Source organism: Sturnira hondurensis, unplaced genomic scaffold, assembly GCF_014824575.4.
Source record: "Sturnira hondurensis isolate 20B ecotype Veracruz unplaced genomic scaffold, ASM1482457v3 Scaffold0008640, whole genome shotgun sequence".
NCBI classification, from domain to species: Eukaryota; Metazoa; Chordata; class Mammalia; order Chiroptera; family Phyllostomidae; genus Sturnira; species Sturnira hondurensis.
In genome coordinates this window covers 1,062,669-1,087,113 of record NW_028081271.1, presented here as the reverse complement: position 1 = coordinate 1,087,113, position 24,445 = coordinate 1,062,669, and the positions used below count along the sequence as shown (strand labels likewise).

The 24,445-nt window shown below is 44.1% G+C and overlaps 1 long non-coding RNA gene across 1 annotated transcript in view; it reads right to left on the bottom strand.

The window, feature by feature from the left end:
* LOC118993056 (uncharacterized) overlaps positions 1-14,995 on the bottom strand; it is a 39,298-nt gene extending 24,303 nt beyond the window's left edge. Inside the window, exon 1 of the long non-coding RNA XR_005067765.1 lies at positions 14,860-14,995. This is a non-coding gene — a long non-coding RNA (uncharacterized LOC118993056). The remainder of the gene's footprint in view (positions 1-14,859) is intronic.
* Between the last annotated feature and the right edge of the window lie 9,450 nt (positions 14,996-24,445).

The following is a 24,445-nucleotide window of genomic DNA, read 5'->3' as shown; positions in this document are numbered from 1 at the left end:
GTACAAACTGGGTTCAAAACTAGATGGTCCAGCTGGGAGACTCACACTATTAAAAATCTGGAGGATTTAAAATCAGAGGAAGAGAAATAAAATCTTAAGATTGATTTATTTTTAGCCAACTCAAGCATCAGCTGCAAGTTCTGATTTTTGACTTGATTGGGTGGTTGAAACCATGGCCCAGAATGACAAAGTGGAGAGGCCAGCATTATTTTCTTGTGAGTAACAGAAAAGCAATACAAAGAATAGGGAGAATACTAAATTTGCTAAACCTGCTAAATTTGCTAATGAGTGACCCACCAAACCACCCTTTGGCCCTGTCTTCTAAGAGCTCAGAAGCTGGTCCCTTTATTAAGACTCTGAGAAATCCCCTGGTGCTGTAAAACATCAGCATTCTTGAAAAGTGTTCATATCGTCTGCGGATAAAGCTAGGAGTAAGTCACGGGAGCAGACAACTCAAATTCCCACCATTTCTGCCGATACTGTTTTTGCCTCCTCTCTCTCCCTCAGAGTCTTCTGAGAAATATCAGGTTGGCCGAAAAGTCTGTTTAGTTTTTTCCATTAAAAAAAAAGCATATTGTTCATTTTCACCAATCGCTTTACTGATTTGGATGTTTCGAGTATGCCGGCTCTCTCCCACTCTCGGCTTCTCGTGCAAGGAGGCCAGGGGCGCTGCTAAACATCGTCCAATGCAGAAGAAGGCCCCACGGCAGAGAGTTATTCGGCCAGAGTGTCAATAGTACAGGAAACCTCACAAACCACTTCTGACACATCCGCTGAGTCACAGCATCTTCTCCATACACTGCACAAATCTTTTTCATGTTTCAGCTGTTTTTGCCTTCCTTGAAATAATAAAGCAAAATACACCAAAAATGTTACCTATCTTCTTCCATCTTGGGTATTAAAATGGCTACACACAAATTCATCAACTTTGTTCATTTTTTAAATGCACGCCGATATGACAGCTGTCACAATACAATCTCACAAGTGTTCCGAATGAAGTGAATGACAACCAAGCGCTACTGGAGCCATCCTATGAAAAAACTGAATGAACTCTGACCAGCCCAATCCTCTACCAGACGACTGAGGAGGAGACCATTGGACCTTGACTTACACTTACGTGCTGTGTTAGAACTGTGCAGAGGTGAGTACGGCATTTCAGGAGCTTTAGGAAAGCCCTGGGTGGGCCCAGGGAAGGCAGCCCTTCCCAGGAGGCACCAACTGCAGTGCGGCCAGGAAACTCCTTTGGGATGCGGTATATGCTACAAACTGTCCTTCAGTGTGCGGTGCTAAGCCCCCCAGAGGCCAGACGCACAGCCGGAGAGCCAAGTGTGGAAGCAGCACTTCTCACCCTTACACCTACTGTCCTCCTCCTAACATTTTTGCTCCCTATCCCAGGGACTCTGGTGCCCTGACTTTTTAGAGGTGTAGGTCCTGCGGCATAGACTGACCATGTCCCCAAGACCGATCACCCCTTTCCACATGGTAATCACGGTGCACCCTGAATACTTGTTTAGCATGTGGCTGTCCAGCTGGAGACTGCATGTCCCAGTGTTCCACTGTACCTTACACAGTCCTGTGATTAAGTTCCAGCCAATGAGGTGTGAACAGAATGATGCACGCACCTTAAAGACCAAACCCCTTAAAAAGGCAAAACTGGAACTTCATTTCCTTCCTTGCCACACTCCTGGGGACCAGGAGTCACAGGGGTAAAGCACATGAGCCTCCCTGGCCAGCGGACAAGACGGAGAAATCACAGAGCAATGAGACAGAACAAGATGGATGGGACCCTGGAAAAATCTGATTAGGCAGAGATGTTTTATACCCTACACCACCTGGCAGCTCTGAGCGCATGTGAGAGGAAACTATCTTGTCTGAGCCACTCTGTTTTCGGATTTCTTCGTGATAGCAGGTTAGCCTGTGCTGTGACTGGGGCAACCCCGAAGGGAGAAATGCTGGCAGCTGAGAGCTAAGCAAGGCCCCCCGCACCATCTGGTCATTTGGTGTCCACGTGTTGCAGCATCCGCACAGGGAAGAGGGGGCTCACTGTGTTTACTGGGTGATCAGGGCAGCTGAAGGGGAAATAGAGGAACCGCGACTTTGTGCAGAGAGAAGGGAATATGAGCGAAAAACTGGGGATCCTCTGGGTTACCTCCCCATCCCAAAACCTGGCAGATGTGAGTCACCCACAGAGAACTAATAGTGATTTGCTTATTGTCATCTGAGAGAGGAGCCCATTTAAAATGGGTGGCGTGAGGGTTAGCAGAAACAAGAGAAATAATTACCTTCTCTGACCAAAACTCCACTTCCCGCATCGGTTTAAAAAAAAATAACCAATAAATGCCTTAGACTAAGTCTCTCTACTTCATTCTCAGAAGGAATGCAGAAATCTTGTTTGCTTATTGTCGGTTATTCAACAATGTTAGGAGAGTGTGCCTCGCCGTTCCCATTCCTGCAGAATGAGAGTTCTCTGCTTCTCTCATTACAATTCAGAACAACTCTGTTGCTTTTTGAAACACAGAATTGGAGAATGTTGCAGATGGAATGGACCTTGCAAGAGAATGTTACATTCTCTACTCCTCATTTAAATTAAGGTTTTAAAAGAGGTCAGGCACACTATAAGCACAGAAGTTCTCATTGAAAAACCACCATAAAAGAAAAGGATTGTTTTCTCTTTCAAACACACTTCAGAAGTAGTTCGCATAAAGCACGGGGTTCAAGGAGAATTTTGTAAGTTCGCACAAGTTAATTAGCAGTAAGATTTCAATTCCGTGTGTGTGATGGAACTGGTCTGAGCAAAACAGAACACGGCTGAGCCTTGAACAACACAGGTTTGAATTGGGTGGGTCTGCTGATACGTGGGTTTTTTCCAACAAATATCTGTATTGTTTTCCATCAACAATTGGGAGTCTGCGGATGCAGAGGGCCATCAGTATGCACTGATCTACGTCATTCTGTACAGGGGACTTGAGTATCCATGGATTTCGGTTTCCGCGAGGTGTCCTGGAACCAACCCCCATGGGTGCCAAGGGACAGCTACATTTCCAGGTAGTCAAAAATTACACGTGGATTTTCAACAGTTGGAGGGGGGCTGGCAGCCCTAACACCCGGGTTGCTCGAGGCTCAACTATACATCTGGAGACTTCAAGGCCCAGTAAAGTCGTAGCATCTCTTGTCTTAGAACAGCATTTCCCTCTTTTTATTCTGAAAGATGCTGGTTGATTATTCTAAGTTCAAAATGCACTTTTCTTTACACCATTTTCTGATTTGTCCTTATGGATTAGTTTTAAAACATAACATGGTTTCTCATAAGGGTAAAAATACTCTGCAAAACACGCTTTTGGGGACTTGAGCACAAAGAAGCCATTGTATTTGAGCTTCTCCAAGAACTCTCCGCAAATCCTTGGTCTTAACTAAATTCTCTACAGAGAGGGGGAAAAAAAAAGCCAACCAGTAATGACCAGCTCCACAGGACCACAAAGGTCAGGAAGGCAGCCTCACACTTCCACACCCCCACACCCTTGCGTCACACAGCAATGGCCCCCAACCTGTGCTGGCCTCTGCACCCTTGGTGGGAGCACCCTTCCTTGTTCCATGCAGAGTGGGTGCTTTTGTTCTGCCTAAGCCTGTGTGTCCTTTGGTACCTGGCCCACCCCTAGTGCTTGACTGGGTGTGTTTTCCTCATTGACTCTGATACAAGACACAGTGTTTAGACTTTAATCCCCGGTGCTCAGTGTTGCGATGGTCTTTGCGATCTTTCACATATTTGGAACTCCCCTCTGGGACTGATGATCCAGGGACAGCACTCGGTTCCCCTGGGGATCGAAAACCAGTGCCCTGCACTCTGCTTCACAAGAAGAAAGCCAGGGAAGAGAAACAGGGCTGGGCCCCAGTGCTAGGAGACACCTATATGGGATCCTTGCATCAAGCAGAGGTCTTGGTATCTTCCAAAGACAGACGACGGGCCAATAGAAAATGTAATTACCCACCTAGCCTCTGAAAACAAAATATTATTTGACCAAATAAAGTACAGTCAAAGATCGCCACGTCTCTGGAGCCTGTAAGAGGCTTCAAGTCCTCTATTAGTGGAAGTATATTATATTTAGCTTTCATAGGCTTAAAAAATCCGTCATCTTGGTGATTGGCTTCCTCTAAGAAGGTCCCCAGTGGAATCCTCCTCCTGGTGTTTACATCCTTGGGTAGATTCCCTCCCCTGGAGAATGACCTGGACTAAGGCCTGCCTTTTAATGAATAAAAGTGGAGCATCATTTTCTCAAAAAATGGTGGCTGCCACTTGGCTCTCTATCTCACTCCTCCGTCCTTCACTCCACGGGGAAGCCAGTTACCGTGGTGGAAAATGATACGTGAGGAGGCTCACTTGGCACCAAATTTCTGTCTCCCTCCAACAGCCTGTAAGGTCCTGAGACCACTCAGCAACCACGTGGGGGAGCTCGAGAGCCAACCCTTCCGGTCAAGTCTGAGCCTTCAGCCTCTGCTAACAGCTCAGTTGTCGCCTCATGAGGCCCAGAGCCAGACACACGTAGGTAAGTCATGCCCAGGTGCCTGAACCACCAAAAACTAGGAGGCCAAAAACTATGGAAGGACAAACGTTTGTGTTAAGCTGCTGGGTCTGGGGGTAATTTGTTATTCAACAACAGATGACTAATACGAACTTGAAATGTGTGATGTTAGATCTGTCCTTGGAATAAGCAAGGCATTTTATTCATTTTTAAACAGCTATTTGGATCCAGACACCACTGAAAGTACTTTACAAACAGTAATTCAATTATTTTTAGATGACAGACATTGGAATGATTAGACCACTTTTCCAATGTTCAGCCACTTGAGTGGTAAAACTTGAGACCAAGCCTTGAGCTGCTATGGGGTGCTTCCTCTACACGTCAATAACTGTTTGCTACTTTCATTGTTAGTTGGACAGAAAGTTCCCCCGAATAAAGCCCCTACAACCGAAAGACTCCAGCCAAATAGGAGGTTACTTTAGGAGTTCCTGGAGCCAAGGATGTTGCCAGTCTGCCCAGCCCTCCCATGGCGCTTCCCATACGGTGTGTGCTCGGTGTGTGCTCAGTAACTACTGGCTGAAAACACGAGCGTGGGGCCGAGATGGCAGCAAGGTTGTGCAGAGAGGAGTTCGTTCTGGGAGAGATGTGATCTGTTACAGCAACTGCCCCCTACAACGATTTCAACCTAGTGTATAGAACGAGGTCCAGCCCTGGGTGTGCTGTGTGCCTTCCTTTTCTAGCCCCTTCTTGTGCTTCTATTTTGTCCCAGTTGGAAGGCACGGGTTTTCAGCTAGTCAGTGACAAAGTAATTTTGGGGCATTGGAAGTACTTTGGGCCCATGGGAAGTTCGCCTGGGTGCTGTACGCCCTTACTCTACGGCAACACCAGCATCTGTGCTCCATTGTGTCTCCCGTATTCTTTTTTTTAAAGCTGAGAGCACTGGTTCCGGATGAGCCCCAGGAGACTGCCTCACAGCGGACACGCAGAACCACCCTCAAGCAGTGGGCACTGCACGGACCTGCGTAACTCCGTGGTCCGTCTCTGGGGCAAGCCCTCCTCCCCACTTCTCAGTGCTCCTTTTCTAAAAGTTACTATGTATAACTTCAGCTAGGATGCGACACAAAACAAATGAAAACACTCAACAGTGAAAAGTTCCAGGAGAAAACACAGTGAAGCAGGAAGCCAAGAAGCCTGTGAGCGTAAAGCGGTTCAGGGGAAGGATGTCCTGTCGCTTTGGTCTGGGTCACTAGGTTAACTGCTTTGCGTGGACTGCCAAGGAGTGGGTCCACAGTCAGAGGAACTCGTCTGTGAGTTCCGAGGAACAGCTGCAGACAGGCGCTCTTCCTCCCTTGAAGAAAGAGAGCCATCTCACACAGCAGAGCAGGGGCCGGGCTATCCTCCCAGTCCACCTGGTTCTGTCTGCACGCACAGGCGTTTCGACTCCAAGCCGCCCTTACTAGAAAGAGCTCAGAGGTTGGTTCAGAAACTGGTCTCAACTCGTCTGAAAAAGAAAATCGGATGCCTAGTCTTTCTAACATTAAAGAAAGAAGCTCTGTAGGAAAATGTAGAAATGGGTTGTGTATTAGTCCCAACATAACTACTAGCATATCTTGCGACTGTTCAGAAACATGCAGATTATTTTCCTTATCGTGAATTCACAGATAGAAGTATTTCAAAGGGGTCTTAATCAAGCATATTTTCGCTTTCTATATTTACTGCTATATTTTTGCACATATTCAAGGACTTAGTCTATTATCTGATTTTTACTAAGATATGATACAGAGGTCATGCATATACATTGTTTTAAACTGCTAATAAGCCCCCAAAACCCTTTTTGGAATATATAGCAAAAAAAGGCAGGATGGAAGGTCTGCTGTTAACAGGAATTCTGTGATGCCAAAGTCAGTCCTGAAGTTAGCTGCTAAGTGCTTTGCCTCCTAAAGCACACAGGCCGTATTATAAGTGACTAATATTTGCAAATACACGGATAGTTTCCGAAGGGCTTTCATATTTCTTTTAAGCCTTACAGGAGCCATGGGAGGTATGGCCTACAGCCATCTACTTAGCAGATGAGGAAAGAAGTTCAACCCAGTGTTGGCCCAGGACGTCCACATTTCTACCTTTTCAATCCCACTTGGATTTCTCTTTCCACGCTGCCTATGACCAACAGCTAAGGACCGTCCCGTGCTCAGGAGGAATAAACCAAGGGAGGCAGTCCCTAAGAGCATATCCGTTTCTTAAGACAGGCATTACTGGTCTTTAATTGAGAGAAAAGTGCTGTCTCATGTCAGATATGACCAACAGGTAAAAAGAGAAAGTAAGTACATGGACTGTGATGCCTATGACCGATGTGTGTCTGGATAATAGAAGGAGAACACTTAAAAGAAATAAGAAAACGCTGGTAGATAAAGAAACCAAGTAATGTGCTGCGTTTAGAAATGACTGGCCCATTGCTGATTTAATGCCAGGTATTGGAAAGAGTGAAAATGCATGTTTGTGGTTTATTTTCAAATGAGATGGACACAAATACAATGATTTGAGAATGTGTCGTAAAGATAATACCTGTGGAGAATGATAAAATATTTTATAAGGTATCCTCTACTACAGAACTACATTTATAAAGAACGAAACAGGATGTTTGTTTTTCTCCTTCACCGACCAGAAACCTGTGGGAGTTGAAGCTCTGATGTTACTGTGCGAGGCAGAGCATGCCTGTCAATGAGTGTGGTTTTAAACAACTATATCTATTTTAAACAGGAGTCTTAAATATAGGAATGCAAAGATCTAAATCCTAATATGAGAATGCTAACGGACTTCTTAAAAATCCTGGCCAAGCCACAGAGGATACACAAAAGACTAGAGCAGTATTGAAAGAAAGTAAATTAAACAAGCCACTTCAGTCTTGACCCAAGTTCAATGACAAGTCTGATATTCTGAATCTATCCAGGAGAGAATACATTCTACAACTGCTTGGAAAAGCTATGGGGCATGGTGATTTATAATAGTAGTTCTGGACAAATGAAAACCCAACATTTTTGCACTTGAACAAAATTGAGCTTGGACAACAGGGAACCTGAAACTCATTTGGATTCATGCAGTGTTTCAAACACACATCCCTAGGACCTCCTACAATCAATCCTGGACCGAACTGGCAGCCGGACCCGAAACCTCCGAGCACAGGTGCGTGTGGATCACACTCTGCAGGCTGAAAGTCTCTGGGGTTGCACACTTGTATTGTGTAAGCTGTCTTTCCTTTTTCCAGCGGGATGCCCGAAGGAGACCTGTGTGCAGAGAATTACCATAATCCAAGTAGGATATCATCAAAGCATGAATAGAAGTTTCACTGCCCATCTGTGGCACTACACTCAAACTCTGTTTCTAAATGGATTCGCACTGGCTTTCCCCAGGAGACCGAATGCCATTCGGGAAGAGCAGCCATCAACTGACGTTCACGCCTTGTGCACAGTTGAGAGAATGGCAGTCGCTGCAGCTTTGCAACTGGAAGAGATGGCAACCTGCAGGCTCCGAGCTCTGGGATCTTTACTGCGAATGTCTTCACACGATCTGAATTGTCTTTCAGGGTGTCTGAGGCTGTTCTTCCAAGCTCATAATGAAAAACACTCACTAACAGGTCGACTTCATGAGTCCATTCTTTTTCTTTTCTTAGTCCGTAATACCTCTACCCTCCTGGAATATTCAGACACAGCTTGAGCCACAGAACTAATGAGAGAAAGAAAAGAATGTGGGGTTTCTGCTTCTTTACAAGGAGAGGTTGCCACAGAACCGAACAGAAACGGAGCTGGGGAAGGAGCAGCCCAGACTGGTGGCAGGCGGTCTGACCCGTGCAGGCACAGTCTGCTAAGCCCTCACGTGGCCCCAAGGGATGTACCAACGCTCCTCCGCGGATTCAGGAAATCCCGCTAACCTCACCGTCCAGCCTGAACACCTGGTTTGAATACAATAGACGGTTTTCACCTTGTGTTAGAAAATCCTCAGGTATTTGGGGATCTGACCCAACTATGCAGAAAATTTATACTTTCCCATAGAAGTCAACGGATAGGTATGTTTTCATGACCAATGCAGGGTTTACTTTTCTAAAATTTAAAAACATTTCATCCCCTAAATTACGCTACATAATGTAGTGTGATGCTTTCTTTCAGTTTCTGTCTTCCTTGTCAGAAAACCTTGACCATCTCAGCACAGTATCAGAGCAGCAGTTACTAGGTCATGAAGTCAAAAGCCATCACAGGGACCAAAGCCGGGGCCATGGTGAGCCCGACATACAAAAAGACTATTTTGTGAACAGATGAATTTGAAAACGAGAGATCTATTGATCCTGGTACCCAAAGTCTTCGCTCCCCAGTGTTTACTCCTCAGGCCTCCTTCCCAGAAACCCTCCAGTCGAAGTTGGATATATGCATTATTTTCACGTTTCTGTAGCCAAGTAATCTATTACTTTACCCACAAGGCTGAGCAAACGGGAGATGTAAGTAATCACCCAGCTGGGCGAGTGATAGCAAACTCACACAGACCCATCCAGAATGCTGTGCTCCTCTGTGCCGGGTTTTCCCCCCAAGAGGCCTGGACTCCTCATCCTACTCCTTTTTGGCAGAGAGCGCCCCAGGGTGTTGACGCTCTACGGTGCCCTCTGGCTAACACCCCGGTGCCCCGCCTAGGGGGGCAGACTAGACACAGCTCAAGGAAGCGAGTCAATCACCGCATTTCCAAGGGCTCATGACAAATGCAGCTCTCTTCTCAAGGGGGAACTACTCTGAGATTTTATCTTAGTGTATTATGCTCACTAACGTTTAATCTCTATAGATTTTAAACAAGGAGACATACCATGTGACCCTCAGCTCAAGCTATCTGCTGCAATGGTTTTATTTTAACATGGGGACTCACTTCCCGTATTTCCCTTTATACATCCTGAAAAAGCATAATGTCATATGTAATTTTCTAAAAAGATCTCACGTGGTGATGCTTCCATGCTATTTGTGCTGTCATCTCTCTCTGGGAATCGCTCTTCCCCAGTCCTCACACATGATAGGTCTTTCAAAAGCCAGTTCACCTGCTAACACTTCAGCAATCGCCCCCCCGACCCACTGGATTCCCTTCTACTCTGGACTTGTGTATTGGGGCCGCACTTGCAGCAAGAATTACTCATTATATTTGCTAAGATAGCTAGTTTCAAGCTAATTATATCAAGCAGGGGTAGCAATAAATTCTCTCATCACCAGTAGAACACTAACTATGCACCAAGGAACAGTGCCCTGCAGTTGAGAGCAAGTTTACATCTTAGTGTATATTTCTAATTAAATACTGCTTATTAAAAATTGTTAATTTTTTCAGAAAAAAAATGACATCTCTCTTGAAGGCATCATAAGCATGCAAAGTGGTATTTTGTATTTCAAATCAGTAGTAATTATCCAATGTTCTATGAAAACTCTGTGAAAGTCAGAAACTAGTGCCCAGCTCATTCCTTGTTCTCGTACCCCCTTTCCCTGAGCACTGACAATCCCACCGGCACCTCATCACAACAGAGTTCGGGGCAGGAGGCAGGCCTGGGAAACGTCTCCCCCTTTCTTTCAATTCTTGCTATCCCTCCTTGGGAGTCAAAGGTTGTCAGAATAAGAGAACATTCATCCCCTACGCCTCTTAATTAGGGGTGTGTTGAAGCTTTCTTGTCCAATTCATTTTTTTCACATGTATGAAGTTTTTACTCTATGCATGTACTTTTTCTAATCCCCAGTTAAAGAAGTGAGTTTTATGTTAAGATGCCTGCTTTTTAAAAAAAATCAGAATTATTTATTTTCCAAATCCAGAGTGATCATCTTATTGAAATGAAATCCTTGTTTCTTTTCATGGGTTTATTCTTGCAATTGGTGTTCAAGTTTTTGCAAATCATTTTTTAAGTGTAATTTCATTCCCAAGCAAGAAGGTCTTGTTGTTCTTTGGCTTTACCTGTCTTCCCGCTTGTTTCTGGGGTCTAAAAGGCTGAATCACGCTCACGTGGCCACTGCCCTGTGATCACCGATCTCGACCCAGGAATAAGGAAGCACCAAGCGTCTGGCCTGAGTTCTCAGCTCCATGCCTGTGACCACAGCAAGTTTTACATTGTCTATATTGCTTAAACTACCCCAATGGCTTAAATTTATTAATGATAACTCCCAATTCAATACACATTTGTTTACTCGTTCTTGAGGTCTTCGTGGAGGCCTCTGGCGACCATTGAAAACACTGCCCAGTACTTCAGGAGAGGGGCCTGTAAGCCTTTTCTGTACAGGGCTGGGCAGCAAATGGGCAGGCTGGGTGGGCATCCTGTCCAGGTCACCAATGCCCCGCAACCCTGTGGTAGCCGCAGACGGCACACGAACAGGGGAGTGTGGCTGTGCTCCAACGAAACTGGTTTACCAACACTGAAATTTCAATTTCACATAATGTTCGCATGTTTCAAAGTGTGTCTTCTGGTTTTTTCTACTAGTTAGAAATGCAAAAACTACTCTTAGCCCGTGAACTATTCAAAAACAGGTGACTGACTAGATTTGGCTGACAAGCTGTAGTTTGCCAACCTCAGATTTTGGAAAATAAGAGAAGTTAGATCTAGTATCTATAACTATTAGGAGAGAAAAGATATGTAGACAGCAGGCTAAAAGGTAATGTAAGAAATGTCCAAGTTATTAGAAAGGTTAAAAGGAAGCATGAATAAAATTGCATCAAGTATCATTTCATTCATAACTCCGATGGTTAACTTTAATGGGATATTTCTAGTAAAGAAAAAATGTGTATGTAACATTGAATTTGATTAGCTAAAAGCACTACCACAAATCAGTGCCTCCAGAGAACTCTGAAGTGTGTCTGTTCATTAGAAGCAGGACACTATCTGACAGGAAGAAGGGAAATAACCCGAGAGGAGCAAGTCCAAGGACAGGAGGAAGCAGCTGGAGCTGGGCACCAAAGTAAAGGTGCAACGTAGCAGGAAACAAGCCCTTGGGGTACTGCTCTCAACCCACTATAAACATCACAGGAGCGTCAAAGAAACGAATGGGAGGCAAAACAACATGCAACCCAGGAAAAAGCATTTACACAAAAATAACAAACTCTCAATGGTGTTCATCGATGGAATAATTCAATACACAATAACATTTCACCCATACCCTCCTCCAAACTGTTAAATATGTCAGCTTTAAATAAAAAGGATGGCTCAGCTCTGCGCAGGTGGACAGGCAGGTCACACAGCACCAAACGATGTCCACTCCTGTTGAAGGAAACCATCCTAGAAGCAGAGCTGAGTTACTGCAGGTAACAACCAAGTCAAAAGTCAGTCCCGCCACCATTTCCTTCCTGAGATAACCTCTTTCTGCTGACACTCGGTTGAGCTGTGCAAACATCACTAGTGAGTAACCTGTTCAGACAAAATCGTTTGCTCTATTACAATAGCCTCACAGAGGACTAATCCAGGATGACTTTCATTTACTCTAAATTTTGCCATTTTGTGATTTCAAACTTATTTCAGGCCTGTGGCTGGATGGTATAAATATAAAGAACTGTAATTTAGCAAAAGTCAAAATCAGACTTTTTAAAAATTTTTTAAAAGATTTTTTAAAATTTATTTATCTTAGAGGGGAAGGGAAGGAGAGAGAGAGAGAGAGAAATATCAATGTATGGTTGCCTTTGTGCATCCCCTACTGGGAACGGGGAACTGGCCTGCAACCCAGGCATGTGCCCTCACTGGCAATTGATCCGCAATCCTGTGGTTCCCAGGCCCGCGCTCAGTCCACTGAGCTACACCAGCCAGGGCAAAATCAGACTTTTTATGGATCTATGTTTTGACTCTCTCACCATTTATAGTGACTATTTTTCTTTCACTTTTCCTCTCCCCAAGCCCATACCAACAGTACCGAGGTTGGAAATCCTCTTCCATGTCAAGAATTGTATGTAACCATATGTAAACCTGCACCTTCGACAACAGCCTACGTAGCTGACAACAGCCAGTGAGCGTCCTTTCCCATTCCCCAAACGTGTGACGCCCTCCGGTTGTACTCCAGCGGAGCCCGTCTCATGCTTTCTGAGCTGGGGTAAACTTCTGCATACTAGGAACAAAAAGACCTAACAGAGGAAGTTAACTGTCCAATTAGATGCCATCAGAGCCTAATTAGGGGGCAGAGAGTGTACGCAGTGACCTAATTCTTAAGAGGTCAGTTGGGAGAAGAATACCACGTATCCCTCGAAATGCAACCATCTACAAAATCTAATGCATTAGCATTGCAGAAGCACTTCCTTTGAAAATAGCTCTCTATAGAATAAAAAGGTTTAAACAACTCTGTAAATCAAACAGATTTCTCTTTTAGGCTCTGTATGTCACCAGTTAGTTTGCTACATTTTATGACTGGACCAGTTTGGGTTTGGTGTCAACATCAGTGAAAGTCTTGCATTCACTGATCCTTCCAGGAGGAAGTGGACTGTTACTAGAAAGTGTTTACTTACAGGATCTGCTTCCTAAAGGAGCTTTTGTCCGGATCCCCAGTACACACTAAATAACCCTAATACAAACTCCTGGGCTCAAGGGGAATAAGGAAAGGAAATGGCCCATAGTGAGTTTTCCCAAGGAGTCAGGTCCAGGACCTCAGGGGCTCTACGGCATTTTAGCATCTGGCCCTCTCGCCCTAGTCAGGTAGAGGTCATGATCGCTTACAGAGGCCCGGAGATGGGTTTTCCAAGGTCAGCCAGCTACTTACTGACAGCGTGGAGTCAGATAGCTCCAAAATCCCCATGCTTTCCAACACACGCGTGCACACATACACACATACACATACACAACAACCAGTTTAATTTATTAAACTGAAGTTCAAAGAAAAGATAGACTGTAGATAAAAGAAGAAAGAATAGTTTTTCTTTGCAAAATGTATCTTCACTTAAAACTCCGCCCATGTTTCCAGGCCGAAATCCCATGCCTTCTCCTCTATTCTCTTTCTTTTTCTGAGTCACTAGCCAGAAGTCTTCTCTCCCTTCTAATACTCTCCAAATGTTTTGTTTTCCAATCTCACACATCACTGATATATCACAGTCACAGTGCTAAACGCCACGCGTCCTCTGTTAGAGTCACAGACCTCTCACCCCAGTTTCTGTAGTTCACCGGTCATCGTGTTAACTAACCAAACGTCCACAACAATCCTCTGGCTGGACCTCAGAGTGAATAGGGGCCCAGGATTACTGGCAATGTCTCTGCACATCCTAATTTACTGTCTTTAATCTCCTTCCTGCATCCAAAAAAAAAAAGGATCAAATCCTTCCATTAGTATCTGGAAGGATTTGTTCAAAATAATGATAGATCTCATAAGCCTATGTTTCCATGCTTCTAAATTTGTTCCATAGTTCACCGTATTTATATATGCAAACTGCCAGATAGATTTGTGCCTCAGAGAATGAGGGCAGCCTGGGGTCCCCATCGGAGGGGAGAGCCCCGGTTCAGCAGCAGGGATGGAGCAGAAACAGAGGCACCGGCCAGACTGGGCATGGGGTCGGGGAGCCTCACCAGCCCCGCAGCTTCTCTGGGCAGCCAGAGAAATCGTAGCCAACACAAATCTAAAGCACGTTTCATTGTCACCACATGGAGCTGGAAATGGGGAAGAATCTACTATCTCAGTTAACCTTACACATTTCATAACTCTCACTTGCCATTCTCTTTCTTTCATCTTCCCATAGTGACTGATACATACGAAGAGTAGTCTGTATACAAACTAAACACACAAAAATCCCACTAAAACCCAGCTGGTTGAGCTGGGAAGCTGGTCATCAGTAAGTTCATTCGCGTGCCTCCCACGGAGAAGGCCAGGTGCCACAGAGCAATAAGTACAGCCCAGCCCCTATCCTGGCTAGTCAGAAGCCGCAAGATAGCATACAGAGAACTTGTTTTAGAGAACAATAAAACCATTTTATCTGGGTGTTGGCTAAATTAGTTGACAGCTCACTTACATTAGTAAGTGAGCACCTCCATTCTGCTCAGTAATTAATACATCCTAGAGTCATTTACTTCAGATAAAATCATCTGCCAAGCATTCATTAACGAAACTATTGCACTGAGTTATAGTAAAAGCCTGCCCCTTTAAAAAGTAACACAGATGAAGTCTACAATTCCATACAGTTATTTATATATAGGAATGCCTGAAGACACTGGAGGAGTCTAATTTTTCAAGGTTTTTTTCTTTCTCGGGACTCCAAGACCAACCTACGCACGAGGCGGGATTCTGAGGTCCATCCTTGGAAGCACTGCGACGGAGGAAGGGCGTGTTGCAGCACAGCGGTGACTATCGGGAACCTGACCACCTCCTCCTGCTTCGCTCACCTCCAGCCACAGCGACTGATCTGGAAACCAGGCCAACTAAGCACCACCTTCTGCCACATCCGCCTTTTCCGTTTACTTGAGTCTTCCTCCCATGGCTCAGAAAGATGAGAGAAGCCAGACTGCTGTACTACACCTTGTCCCTGTAAACAAATCATCTGAAGAACATTAAAAAGCTTAATTCTCTTTAACTATTTTATTCCATACAAAAATGCGAAATGACCACATAAATTTGGGTTTAGTTTTATTCTGGCCAATGCTATCACTGAAAGTGTAGGACCCATCAATGGTGCCTCTGGTGAAAATGTATTCCTGAGGAATATCCCAAAGGAGCAATTTCTGGGGAATAATATGCAGCCTTCAATTTACTTTATCACAGCTGGATATGAAGTTAAATCCCCAGCTGGAATTTAACTACCCAGAACCAAGCACCAGATGGCTGATCTGCACCTCAACCCAACAGCTGTGTCCTGATACGCACAGCTGGTCTTCACATTCGAATGACAATATTTAAATGATAACATTATGTCATGTAGAAAAATGTGTTTGGGTAGCACAGGTCTCGAAAACTAGGTCACACAGTTGCTTTTAGTAGTATGTGCACAACCTCGACAGCTAATTCGCATTCCTTCTACTCATGCAGACGGGCACAGGACTTTCCTGCCACAAGGAACCACCCCAGTGTCATTCCCATCGCACCACTCTGTCTGCAGCGGCTCCCCTGGGCACTCGCCATGTTAGATTTTCCTTTGCACACAAACACGCACATCACAGTTTCCACTGTGAAGCTGGAGACTTTTAAAATGTTACGATAATTAATTGCTATTGCACTCTGCCAAGATGGAGGAGTGAAAATGTACTTGGTAGAAAGCACCTGCTATAAAAATCCTTCAGCAATCTGGGGATGCCATTATTCATTTCCTAGCTGAGTCACAAATATCACCAGATTAACAAACATAACAAAGTCAACACCAAAATTCAGCACTTAAAAAAAAAAAAACCTCCATGAAGGGCGTTTGGCAAGGAAAACGCATGTGAATGCATTTCAGACAAACAAAACAGTTGGCATATTTCAAATGAGAGACGGATGAACAAGTGTGTGAGGCTTTAACTAATAAAATACATAATGGCAAGTGTCTATTGTCACAAGTTGACAGAGGTCCCAGTGCTGCTGCTCCAACTGTGATGGATGCGTTCGCTACCCCAGTGACTCAAAGAAAAGCTACCCCTCATATACGTCAAAAGTAGTTGTACGCATAAGAAAGAACACGTTCAGCGGTAAGGAAACCTGGATTTATATCTCACTGCTACTGTTAATAACTGAGTTCGGTCGTGTCATTTAACTTCTATAAACTTCAACGCTTTCCCCTGCAGACAGGCAGCCACAGATGAGACCACAGGTGTGAACACGTTCTGCAAACCGCTGTAACAGGAGGAGGTGGTGGGACTCTCGCCCCCTTTGCTTCTCTTGGGGTCTCACTCAGTAGCACCCTTCTTCCTCACCAGGGTTCTGAGCGAGCGTAAGTATAAAACCCAGGAATGGCAGACAGAGGCCTGAACTTCGCTGTCACAGTGAAGAAAGGTGAAGTCAGAGGACATGCCTCTCAGTGAGAGCCAAAGGGCTTCCCAGCATTGACCCCAGCCAGGTGTGACGAAGTGGGGGCGCAGAGCTGTGTCTGTGAGCAGCTCATGCTCCAGAGGAGAAGAGCAAAGGTTAGCATGTCCGGCTATCCTTCCCAAATTCATCAGATAAGTCACTCAGGGTAACGGAGTAGAGAGTCTGAAGGCTCCAAGGATATCCTCCCACATGAAGGGAAACAGAAGGAGTGAGGAAGGAGCAACTCTCCCCAATGATTCTCAGCTCCTACTCTGTTCCAGCTGTGACTCACACGGCAGTGTGTGTTGGGCCAGGGAACTGACCCTCCTCCTCTTTGGAGGAAGACCGATGCCACCGTCATGAGGCTAACCTCTCAACACTAGGGAACGCCCTGCAAATGCTCCTGAGACCACCCAGAGCAAGATCCATTTTACCCTCGGAACACTCAGGAATGCATCAGAGTACGACATTAATTAATTCAGCTCCAAGGTCACTCTATGTACCCAAAGCCAAATATTCCTTGTCCTGTTTCTCATCCTAACTTAAGTCTAGTCACATCACCCAATACAGCTCGCTAAGCCTTGGTGCCAAACTGAAGTCCTTTTTTTGTCTTATAGCTCATATCCAAACCAGGAACAAGTCTACAGGTTCTTCCCTCCAAACCAGCCTAGAATCTCACCATTTCTCATCACCTTCACCCCGCACATCCCGTCAGAGCAATCGCATACACAGCTTACGTTCCTCCATGCCTTCCGCTACTTGTTAACATGCTATATATTTCCCTGGTGGTTTACGTTAAGTTCCATCAGAGTAGGAATTAGTCTGTTTTGTTCACCACTGTATCTATACTACATAAAAACATGGCACAAGCAACCAATGAATACTTCTGAAAGGAAGAAAATTGGAGAGGAGAGAAGGACGGGTTGGAGAAAGAAGAGAAAGAAGAAGGAGAGAGAAAGAGACAGAAAAAGATAGAAGGAAGAGAGATGAGGAAACAAACAAAGAAAAGAGAAGACAAGAATTTGGAGAGTTTCTAACGCTAAAATGCCTTAGCCTGCAAATTTACTCCTCTTCAATTTGAGGATTGAACATGCCTTCTAAGCCTAATACATAACAGCAGTATGTGAAAAGGCTTGTTATTGGTTATCACAATCTCCTTAATTTCTGACTCTCTAGCCTTTGCCCTTGACATGCATTGAAACGGGGACTCTGCCTTCACTCGAATTTCTGGCCAATCAAAACCTTCCACTCAGTTTGTCTCCATTAAACACACACACACACACACACACACACACACACACAGTGTCCAGTCTCAGCAACACCAATAAATGTCCCATTAACCAAGTAGACCCTCTCCCCAGGCGCAGATAATTCTCACTTTTTACATTATAATTTAAGTGCTTTAAATGATATTAGAAAAAGGCAAAAGACTGTGTTTAATTATCATTCAACAATATCAGAATATCTGATTTCAGATGGGCTTCAGCTCCACAATCTTTATTGTTCACGTATTGCCCATCTTCATGAGACTTCCTAAAACGAGTCTTCCAAAATCCCTCACAAATTTCGAGTCATCAATTCCATTTCACACACGCTGTAATCTTGGCAGGTGATTTTTGCTACTCTGAGCACATCAAAATTAGCAGGCATTAAGACCTCCATTTTCCTTTAATCTCTTATTCTCCAAAATAGCATCTTTTTATCCCAGAGGGAAAACTGCCCTTTCCTTTTCTGTCTCCCATTGGGTACCACAGTCTTAATTCTGATGTTAAATAAGGCTTCGTGGTCTTTGAGATATAAATAAGATTGGCTCAAACTCCAAATGCACACTCTAATGAGGTTCAAAGTCCCTCACCAAGTTTCTAGAAATTCACAAAGGTCTTGGCTTTTCAAGGTCACCTCAGTCTCTGACCGCTGTGTCTGTCGTGTACCACCCTGACCAGAGGTGACACCCAGACCCTTCTTTTAAAAAAAAAAGGAAAGAAAAAAAGAAAAGAGAAAAGAACTGAGAATAACTGTGAGTATGCAGGCTTTCATGAAAGGCCCAACGACATCATTCCAACCAAGGAGAATGAGGCAGTGTGCTTCTGGGAGTGCCTGGGAGGCCTTGCGTGGCTCCCTTGTCGAAAAGGGACAGGCGTGGCTGACAGCAGGCCTCTCTCCCTCCCAGGGCTGGGATGCGGGGCCTCGGCCTGGAGCCACACTCCTACGGCCCTAAGGCAACAGGTAAGTGTCGCATACCTGCTACTTTCTACTTCTTGTCTTGGGCAAACTCGTAAATCCCATTGGCTTTACGCCACCACTGCATTTTCTTTCATTCAATACGGAAAACACTTACAGCTGATACAAAATTTCAAAATCACAGTCATCATGACCCTAAACAAGAGAAGACAATAATTTTGGATCATTTACAAACAAATGTTATTAAAAACTCTGCTGCATGAGCAGTTAGGGGTTTTCTGCAACGCTCCAAAATATTCAACCGTCGACTTGAGTGGTAATCACCTGGGTGTTCATTTTATGCAAAATTCTTTAAGGCGCATCTTTATGTTTTATGTCCTTTTCTATATTTAAAATAATATAAAGAATATCAGCAACATGCAAAGAGATTAACCATACCTTTTTTAAAAAGCATTTTTTAATGACCCCCCCTCATGGAAGGGATAACGGGGGAAAGAAGGGAAGGGGACAAGCAAAGGAACACGGATACAGGGCTCGTGGGCATGGACTATGGGGGGAGGCATTGACTGTGGGGGGGGATGGGGTAGGGGTGAGCAATGGGGAAAGAGGTGGGACAACTGTAACAGCACAATAAATAAATAAAATAAAAGGCAGGCTACACAACAGTGTGAATAATGTCAAGCTTTTTCACCAATCAGATATGTACCGAAATGTTAAAAGGTAGATGATCTTCAATAAGGACTAGAGCACTTAGACATTGTTGAAGAACACAGACATGTTTCTAAAAACATGAAAAAAAAATGAATACTAAGTACATAGAAAGTAATCTTCTCTTTTAAGTCAGAATGTGAACCATTTGGAAATAATAGACTAGTGGAAGAGTTATACAGAGGATACATTTGTTCATTAGAATATTTTTCCTATTCAATCATGACCAACAATTATTATTTTAAATGGCGAGAGGATTTGCCATACGTCATTGTTGCTTTGGAATTTTGCTTCTACTGTGAGATGTTTTTTATTAAAATCACCTGTGACACTAGCTAACCATGTCAAGGTGGTTTTTAAAGTGGCAGGAAGACACCCTGACATTTGTTCTGCTGCCCTCGCCTTTATTGTCGGAACGGATCACATTCATGAAGACCTCATAACACCACACACGACAGTCATAAGAATCAGGGCCCACCACGCGAAATGATCTCCCGTATCCTCGTTATGATAACTGTAGTGTAACAGTGGCCACTGGGCCACTGTTAATTTGCAATTAAAACTGCCAATTGAGAATATGTTGTACGTGAGTTATTTTGAAAAGAAATCATTGAATGGGCCAATATTCTACTATACAATCCTGGTCCTACAGGTCACCAAGAAAACTCTTAAAGGTTAAAAAGCACCCCCGAAAGTTGGTGATTTGAATCTGCTATTGATTTCACAAATGGTTTCAGGGACATGAATCAGAAAAAAAAAAAAGTATTCCAGAAAGGATACATACTTTCTTTTCTCATTTAGAGAATAATAAGATAACACTTATTTCTGTATAATGAGTCTAATTACAACCAGACTGTATGATCAGGTAGTAACATCAAGTGTTCCCGAATTAATGAAAAAATGGATTTAAATTAGAACTTTGGTACCACAATGCTCTAACATTAGTAACAGTCACTATTCAGAGTTTGCGAAACTGACAAGAGCAAATGCCAATCAAATAAATAGCTTGTATTTAGATAACCCAGGTAGTAGTTCAGCGGGGAGTTTTTGAGGGAAAAAAATTATTTCAATGCCAAGTCACGCTTACAGCTTTGAACAAGTAGCAAAACATGGGCATGTTGCTCAAATGGATTTCACAGCATCAGCGCGAAAGCCGGAGGGGATAGCTTAGATTTTTAAGCTTCAGATTTGAAATACCGAGATACCCTGCAACGACAGCGTTAAATCCTCTGCGGAACCACAGCTTTGAATGCTATCAGGAGAGACTCAGCACTTCATCCTTCTGAGGCCGATAAACTGAAAGCCCTGACGTTTAGAGAAAATGAAGGGGAGCCTGCAGCTGCCTGCGCCCCTGCCTCACCCCACACGGAACGGATCTAATTGTAACATCATTTCAACTTCCATTTGAGACTGCTCCTTGGGAAGACTTGAGGGTGCTGCTTTTCTGACATTCAGAAACTGCACACCCCTGCCATGGGCATCTTGCAAACGTTGAAACCGAATTTCAGACAGCCCAAAATAGACTGAAAACATTATTTTTAACTCCTGTTTAAGACAGTTAAGGAAATCCTAACTGCTGACTTTCAAAATACATTATGAGTATCTATCTGGTCCAATCTTTATTATTCCTATGGAAATTTGCTGTTTTCTGTGTTTCTGCATTGCCTCCTCCCTGACATCTATTGATGCCTGGAAGGTGCCAACTAAACAACAGACCTTTATTTAATTTGCCCAGTGCTTTACCGTTCTCTCACATCTCCTAACCCACCGGAAAAGTTGGTAAAGTAAGGAAGAACACTTGTTTCCTCCATCTTCCAGATGAGGAAAGTGTGGCTCGGAAGGTGGTCTTGCCCTGCGTTAGAAAATCCAGGCCTTGAGAATCCTCCTGAAGTATTGCTGATTCGAAGTAGGTTCTAATTAGGAACATCAACATTTTACTAAAGAAAAGCATGTAGTGCATTCTAATGTTAAGTAAAAATAATTCATAACAGATTCTTTTGATTTATCACCAATGCTACAGATCTCTGTGGTTGTATGTAATTAATGATTTAAGATATTGAAAATTTGTAGAAAACTGGATCTTTTTTTTAAGGTGTACCACCTAATGGATTAACAGATGCCTTTTCATTTGGATTTTCCTCAATATTAAGCATATAGATCCTATTATATGTAGGCCCAAATAAAAAACCTGAAAATAACACGAGGTGACTTCAGGGCTAAAACTCAACCTAGTCTCCAAGTTTTAATCAAAGAAAGCTAATCTGTAAGGAGCTGAAATATCCAGGTTAATATCACATCTTTAAGACAGCGGCAGAAAGGACTTCAAGTTTAGGCAAACTGGACAACGGACACACTGGGTATTTTAGTAGGTTCATTCATTTGAATGAATCAAATATGTCTGATTCATTCAAGATGGCACATTAACTATTTTAAATGAGAATGCCCTTGGGAAAGCTGACCCATTGAGACCTGTTCTCAAACATCCCCAATCTTTTGCTGTTTTCCCACAACCAGTAGATGAGTTGAACTTCTCTAATGGGAATTTTTATTTCAAGCAAGGAGAGGAATTTTGGAGAAAAGGGTGGGCTTATTAGTGTGAAGAATAACAGAAACCTTATTTAAAATAAAGTCAAGAGGGTAGAGCAGCGATTTTCAACCTCTCCCATCTCATGGCACACCTAAACTAATTACCAAAATTCTGCAGCACACCAAAAATATATTTTTGCTGATCTAATAAAAATAGATGTACTTTTCATTAATTCACACTGGGTGGCAACGATTCACATTGTTGTGTTCAATGCTGTCATTTTTTATTTGACAGTCTAAGGGAAAACAGGTCAGTGCCCCTGACTAAAGTTTCCGACATTTTTCAAAGCACTGGTTGAAAATCGATGGGCTAAAGGAAAGAACGCCCACCCATGTCACCAAGACACACCACTGGCCCCAGGGAGAAGAGACGTACCTTGCATCTCTCACAGGCAGTGATGCTCCATTTGTCATTACGGCCTCCGCAGGAAGCAGAGATTCCTCCTGGCCTGGTAACAGCTCAGCCAATGGGGGACCCCCACAACTTGGCCAAGGACAAACCACCATACTTCCAACTTTTACTTTCCTCCTAGCCCTGTCCAAGTCCATAAAAGAGTGGTTCTTCTCCTTTGCTTTTTTCTAGACTTGAATATTGCATTTTGTTGTTGTTGTTCCTGCACAAACAGCCATTTGTTAAGGTCAGTGCTAGCACTACAAAGTTCAGACTCTATTAGTCAGAAGCAGCTCAAATGCCTTAAGCCTCACAGAGATGCTCCAAAAAGCAGAGGATGCCAGAGCAATTTGTTATGTGTTGTTTTGCACAATTTTTGCTGAAGGCTGTCCCAGCTCCTTCAAGAGTGTCAAGAATACTAAGGCTCAGAACAGGTCCTAATAAAGAGGAACTCAAAGTACAGTGGGTGTTTTCCTTGCTTCCTCACCCCCTTTTGCCTCTTGTCTAAATGTCACATGGCATTAGTTTATCCTGATTACCCCCACACAAAATTCATTGTGCCTCCCCCAAAATCCCACTGTAGAAATTTATAACACTTCTCCAAACTTTTTAACAGCACTCCCCTGGCTAGGATAGCTCAGCTTATGCTATTTAACTGGTGTATTTAATTTCATAATTCAGAGGTTTTATAAACCTCTCACATCCTACCAACTTAATATTTTATTTCTCCGAGTAGATTTATAGATACTCTTCAACATTATTTGATCCTGTGGGTCCCCTTGGCAACACTGGCGGGCATTCCAGAGCCCCAAAAGGATGATTGGTTCGCACTTGCCCGGCTGCCCAGACAACCCAACTAGCAAAAAATCCACCTCTGTCACACATGTAAAATCTTGATCCCAACTTTTATCTGTGACTACGAGCAACCTCAAAGTACAGTCAGTCGCCATGCAGGGTATACAAACTTTTGGCATCTCTGGGCCACATATTAAATCTCTGGGCCACATATGAAGATTTGTCTTGGGCCACAAATTAAATACACAAACACTAACAAAAACCGATGAACCCGCCCCCCCACACACAAAAAAAACGGTTTTAAGTAAATTGATGACTTTGTGTTGGGCCATATTCATTGCCATCCTGGGCCACACGTGGCCTGCAGGCATGAGTTGGACACCCCTGCAAGGGAGATTGCTCGGGAAGGTACCATGGCTGCACCCTGTAAGGCAAGGGTGTGGAAAGAAAGCTTTCCTCTCTGCCCTGCACCAGTAAGCAAGCTTCCAGCACCAGGAGGAACGCTCCTGTTCTTTGTTCCAGCTTTTGTTCAAAAGCCCTCTCTCAACTTCCTCTTTTCTTCTATAAAAGAATGCCTTTTTTCTTTTCTTTTTTTGGGCTTGTGTGTGGTTCACCAGTTTCCTACTCCCCAGTGGAATCCCTCTGCTATCCGGAACTAACTCAGTGTGGCTGGCTGAGTCTCTTACCTTTTTTTTTTTTTAAAAAAAAAGGTTGACCTAGTCGAACGTTTATTTAGCACTTCGTAATGCCAGGTTCAATGTGAAACACGGGCGAGGGGAACGGAGGAAGCAGGGAGGACGCTTCGGGAAGCTGTGCAGAGGGTTATCCTGCGCTCCCCCAGGCTTTCTCCTTCTCTTTCAGGCAGGGGTTTCTAAGGAGAGGACGTTCTACAAAAAGCTCTTGGAGTGGGGAGACCTAAAATGAACTGGTCATAGACACGCAGTTTCATGTGCACTCAAAGACCACCCCAGACCTGAGGCCGGGAATCACTGAGTAGTACTTCCTGCACGTGCCAAACGTTTCACCAGCAACTCTCCATTAAACGGATACCTTAGGGCCAGATTTTAACCTTCCGTGGGTCTGCAACCTTCCTACAGCATTACACCTTCCCAGGGCTGCACAATATCCTTCGCATTTTCCCGTGTGTAGCTCAATTTGCCTCTTTCAATGCGAAAAGGCATACAGACATCCTTGCAGACTAAAGCCTCCCAAGACCATTCCCAGAGGAATCCAACATCGCGAGAGTTGCAGCGGCACTACCGCGCCGGGAAGAAGCGGTTTCCGGGCCAGGAGGGCGGGGCGCAGAGGGTCACGTGGTCGGAGAGCGCCGC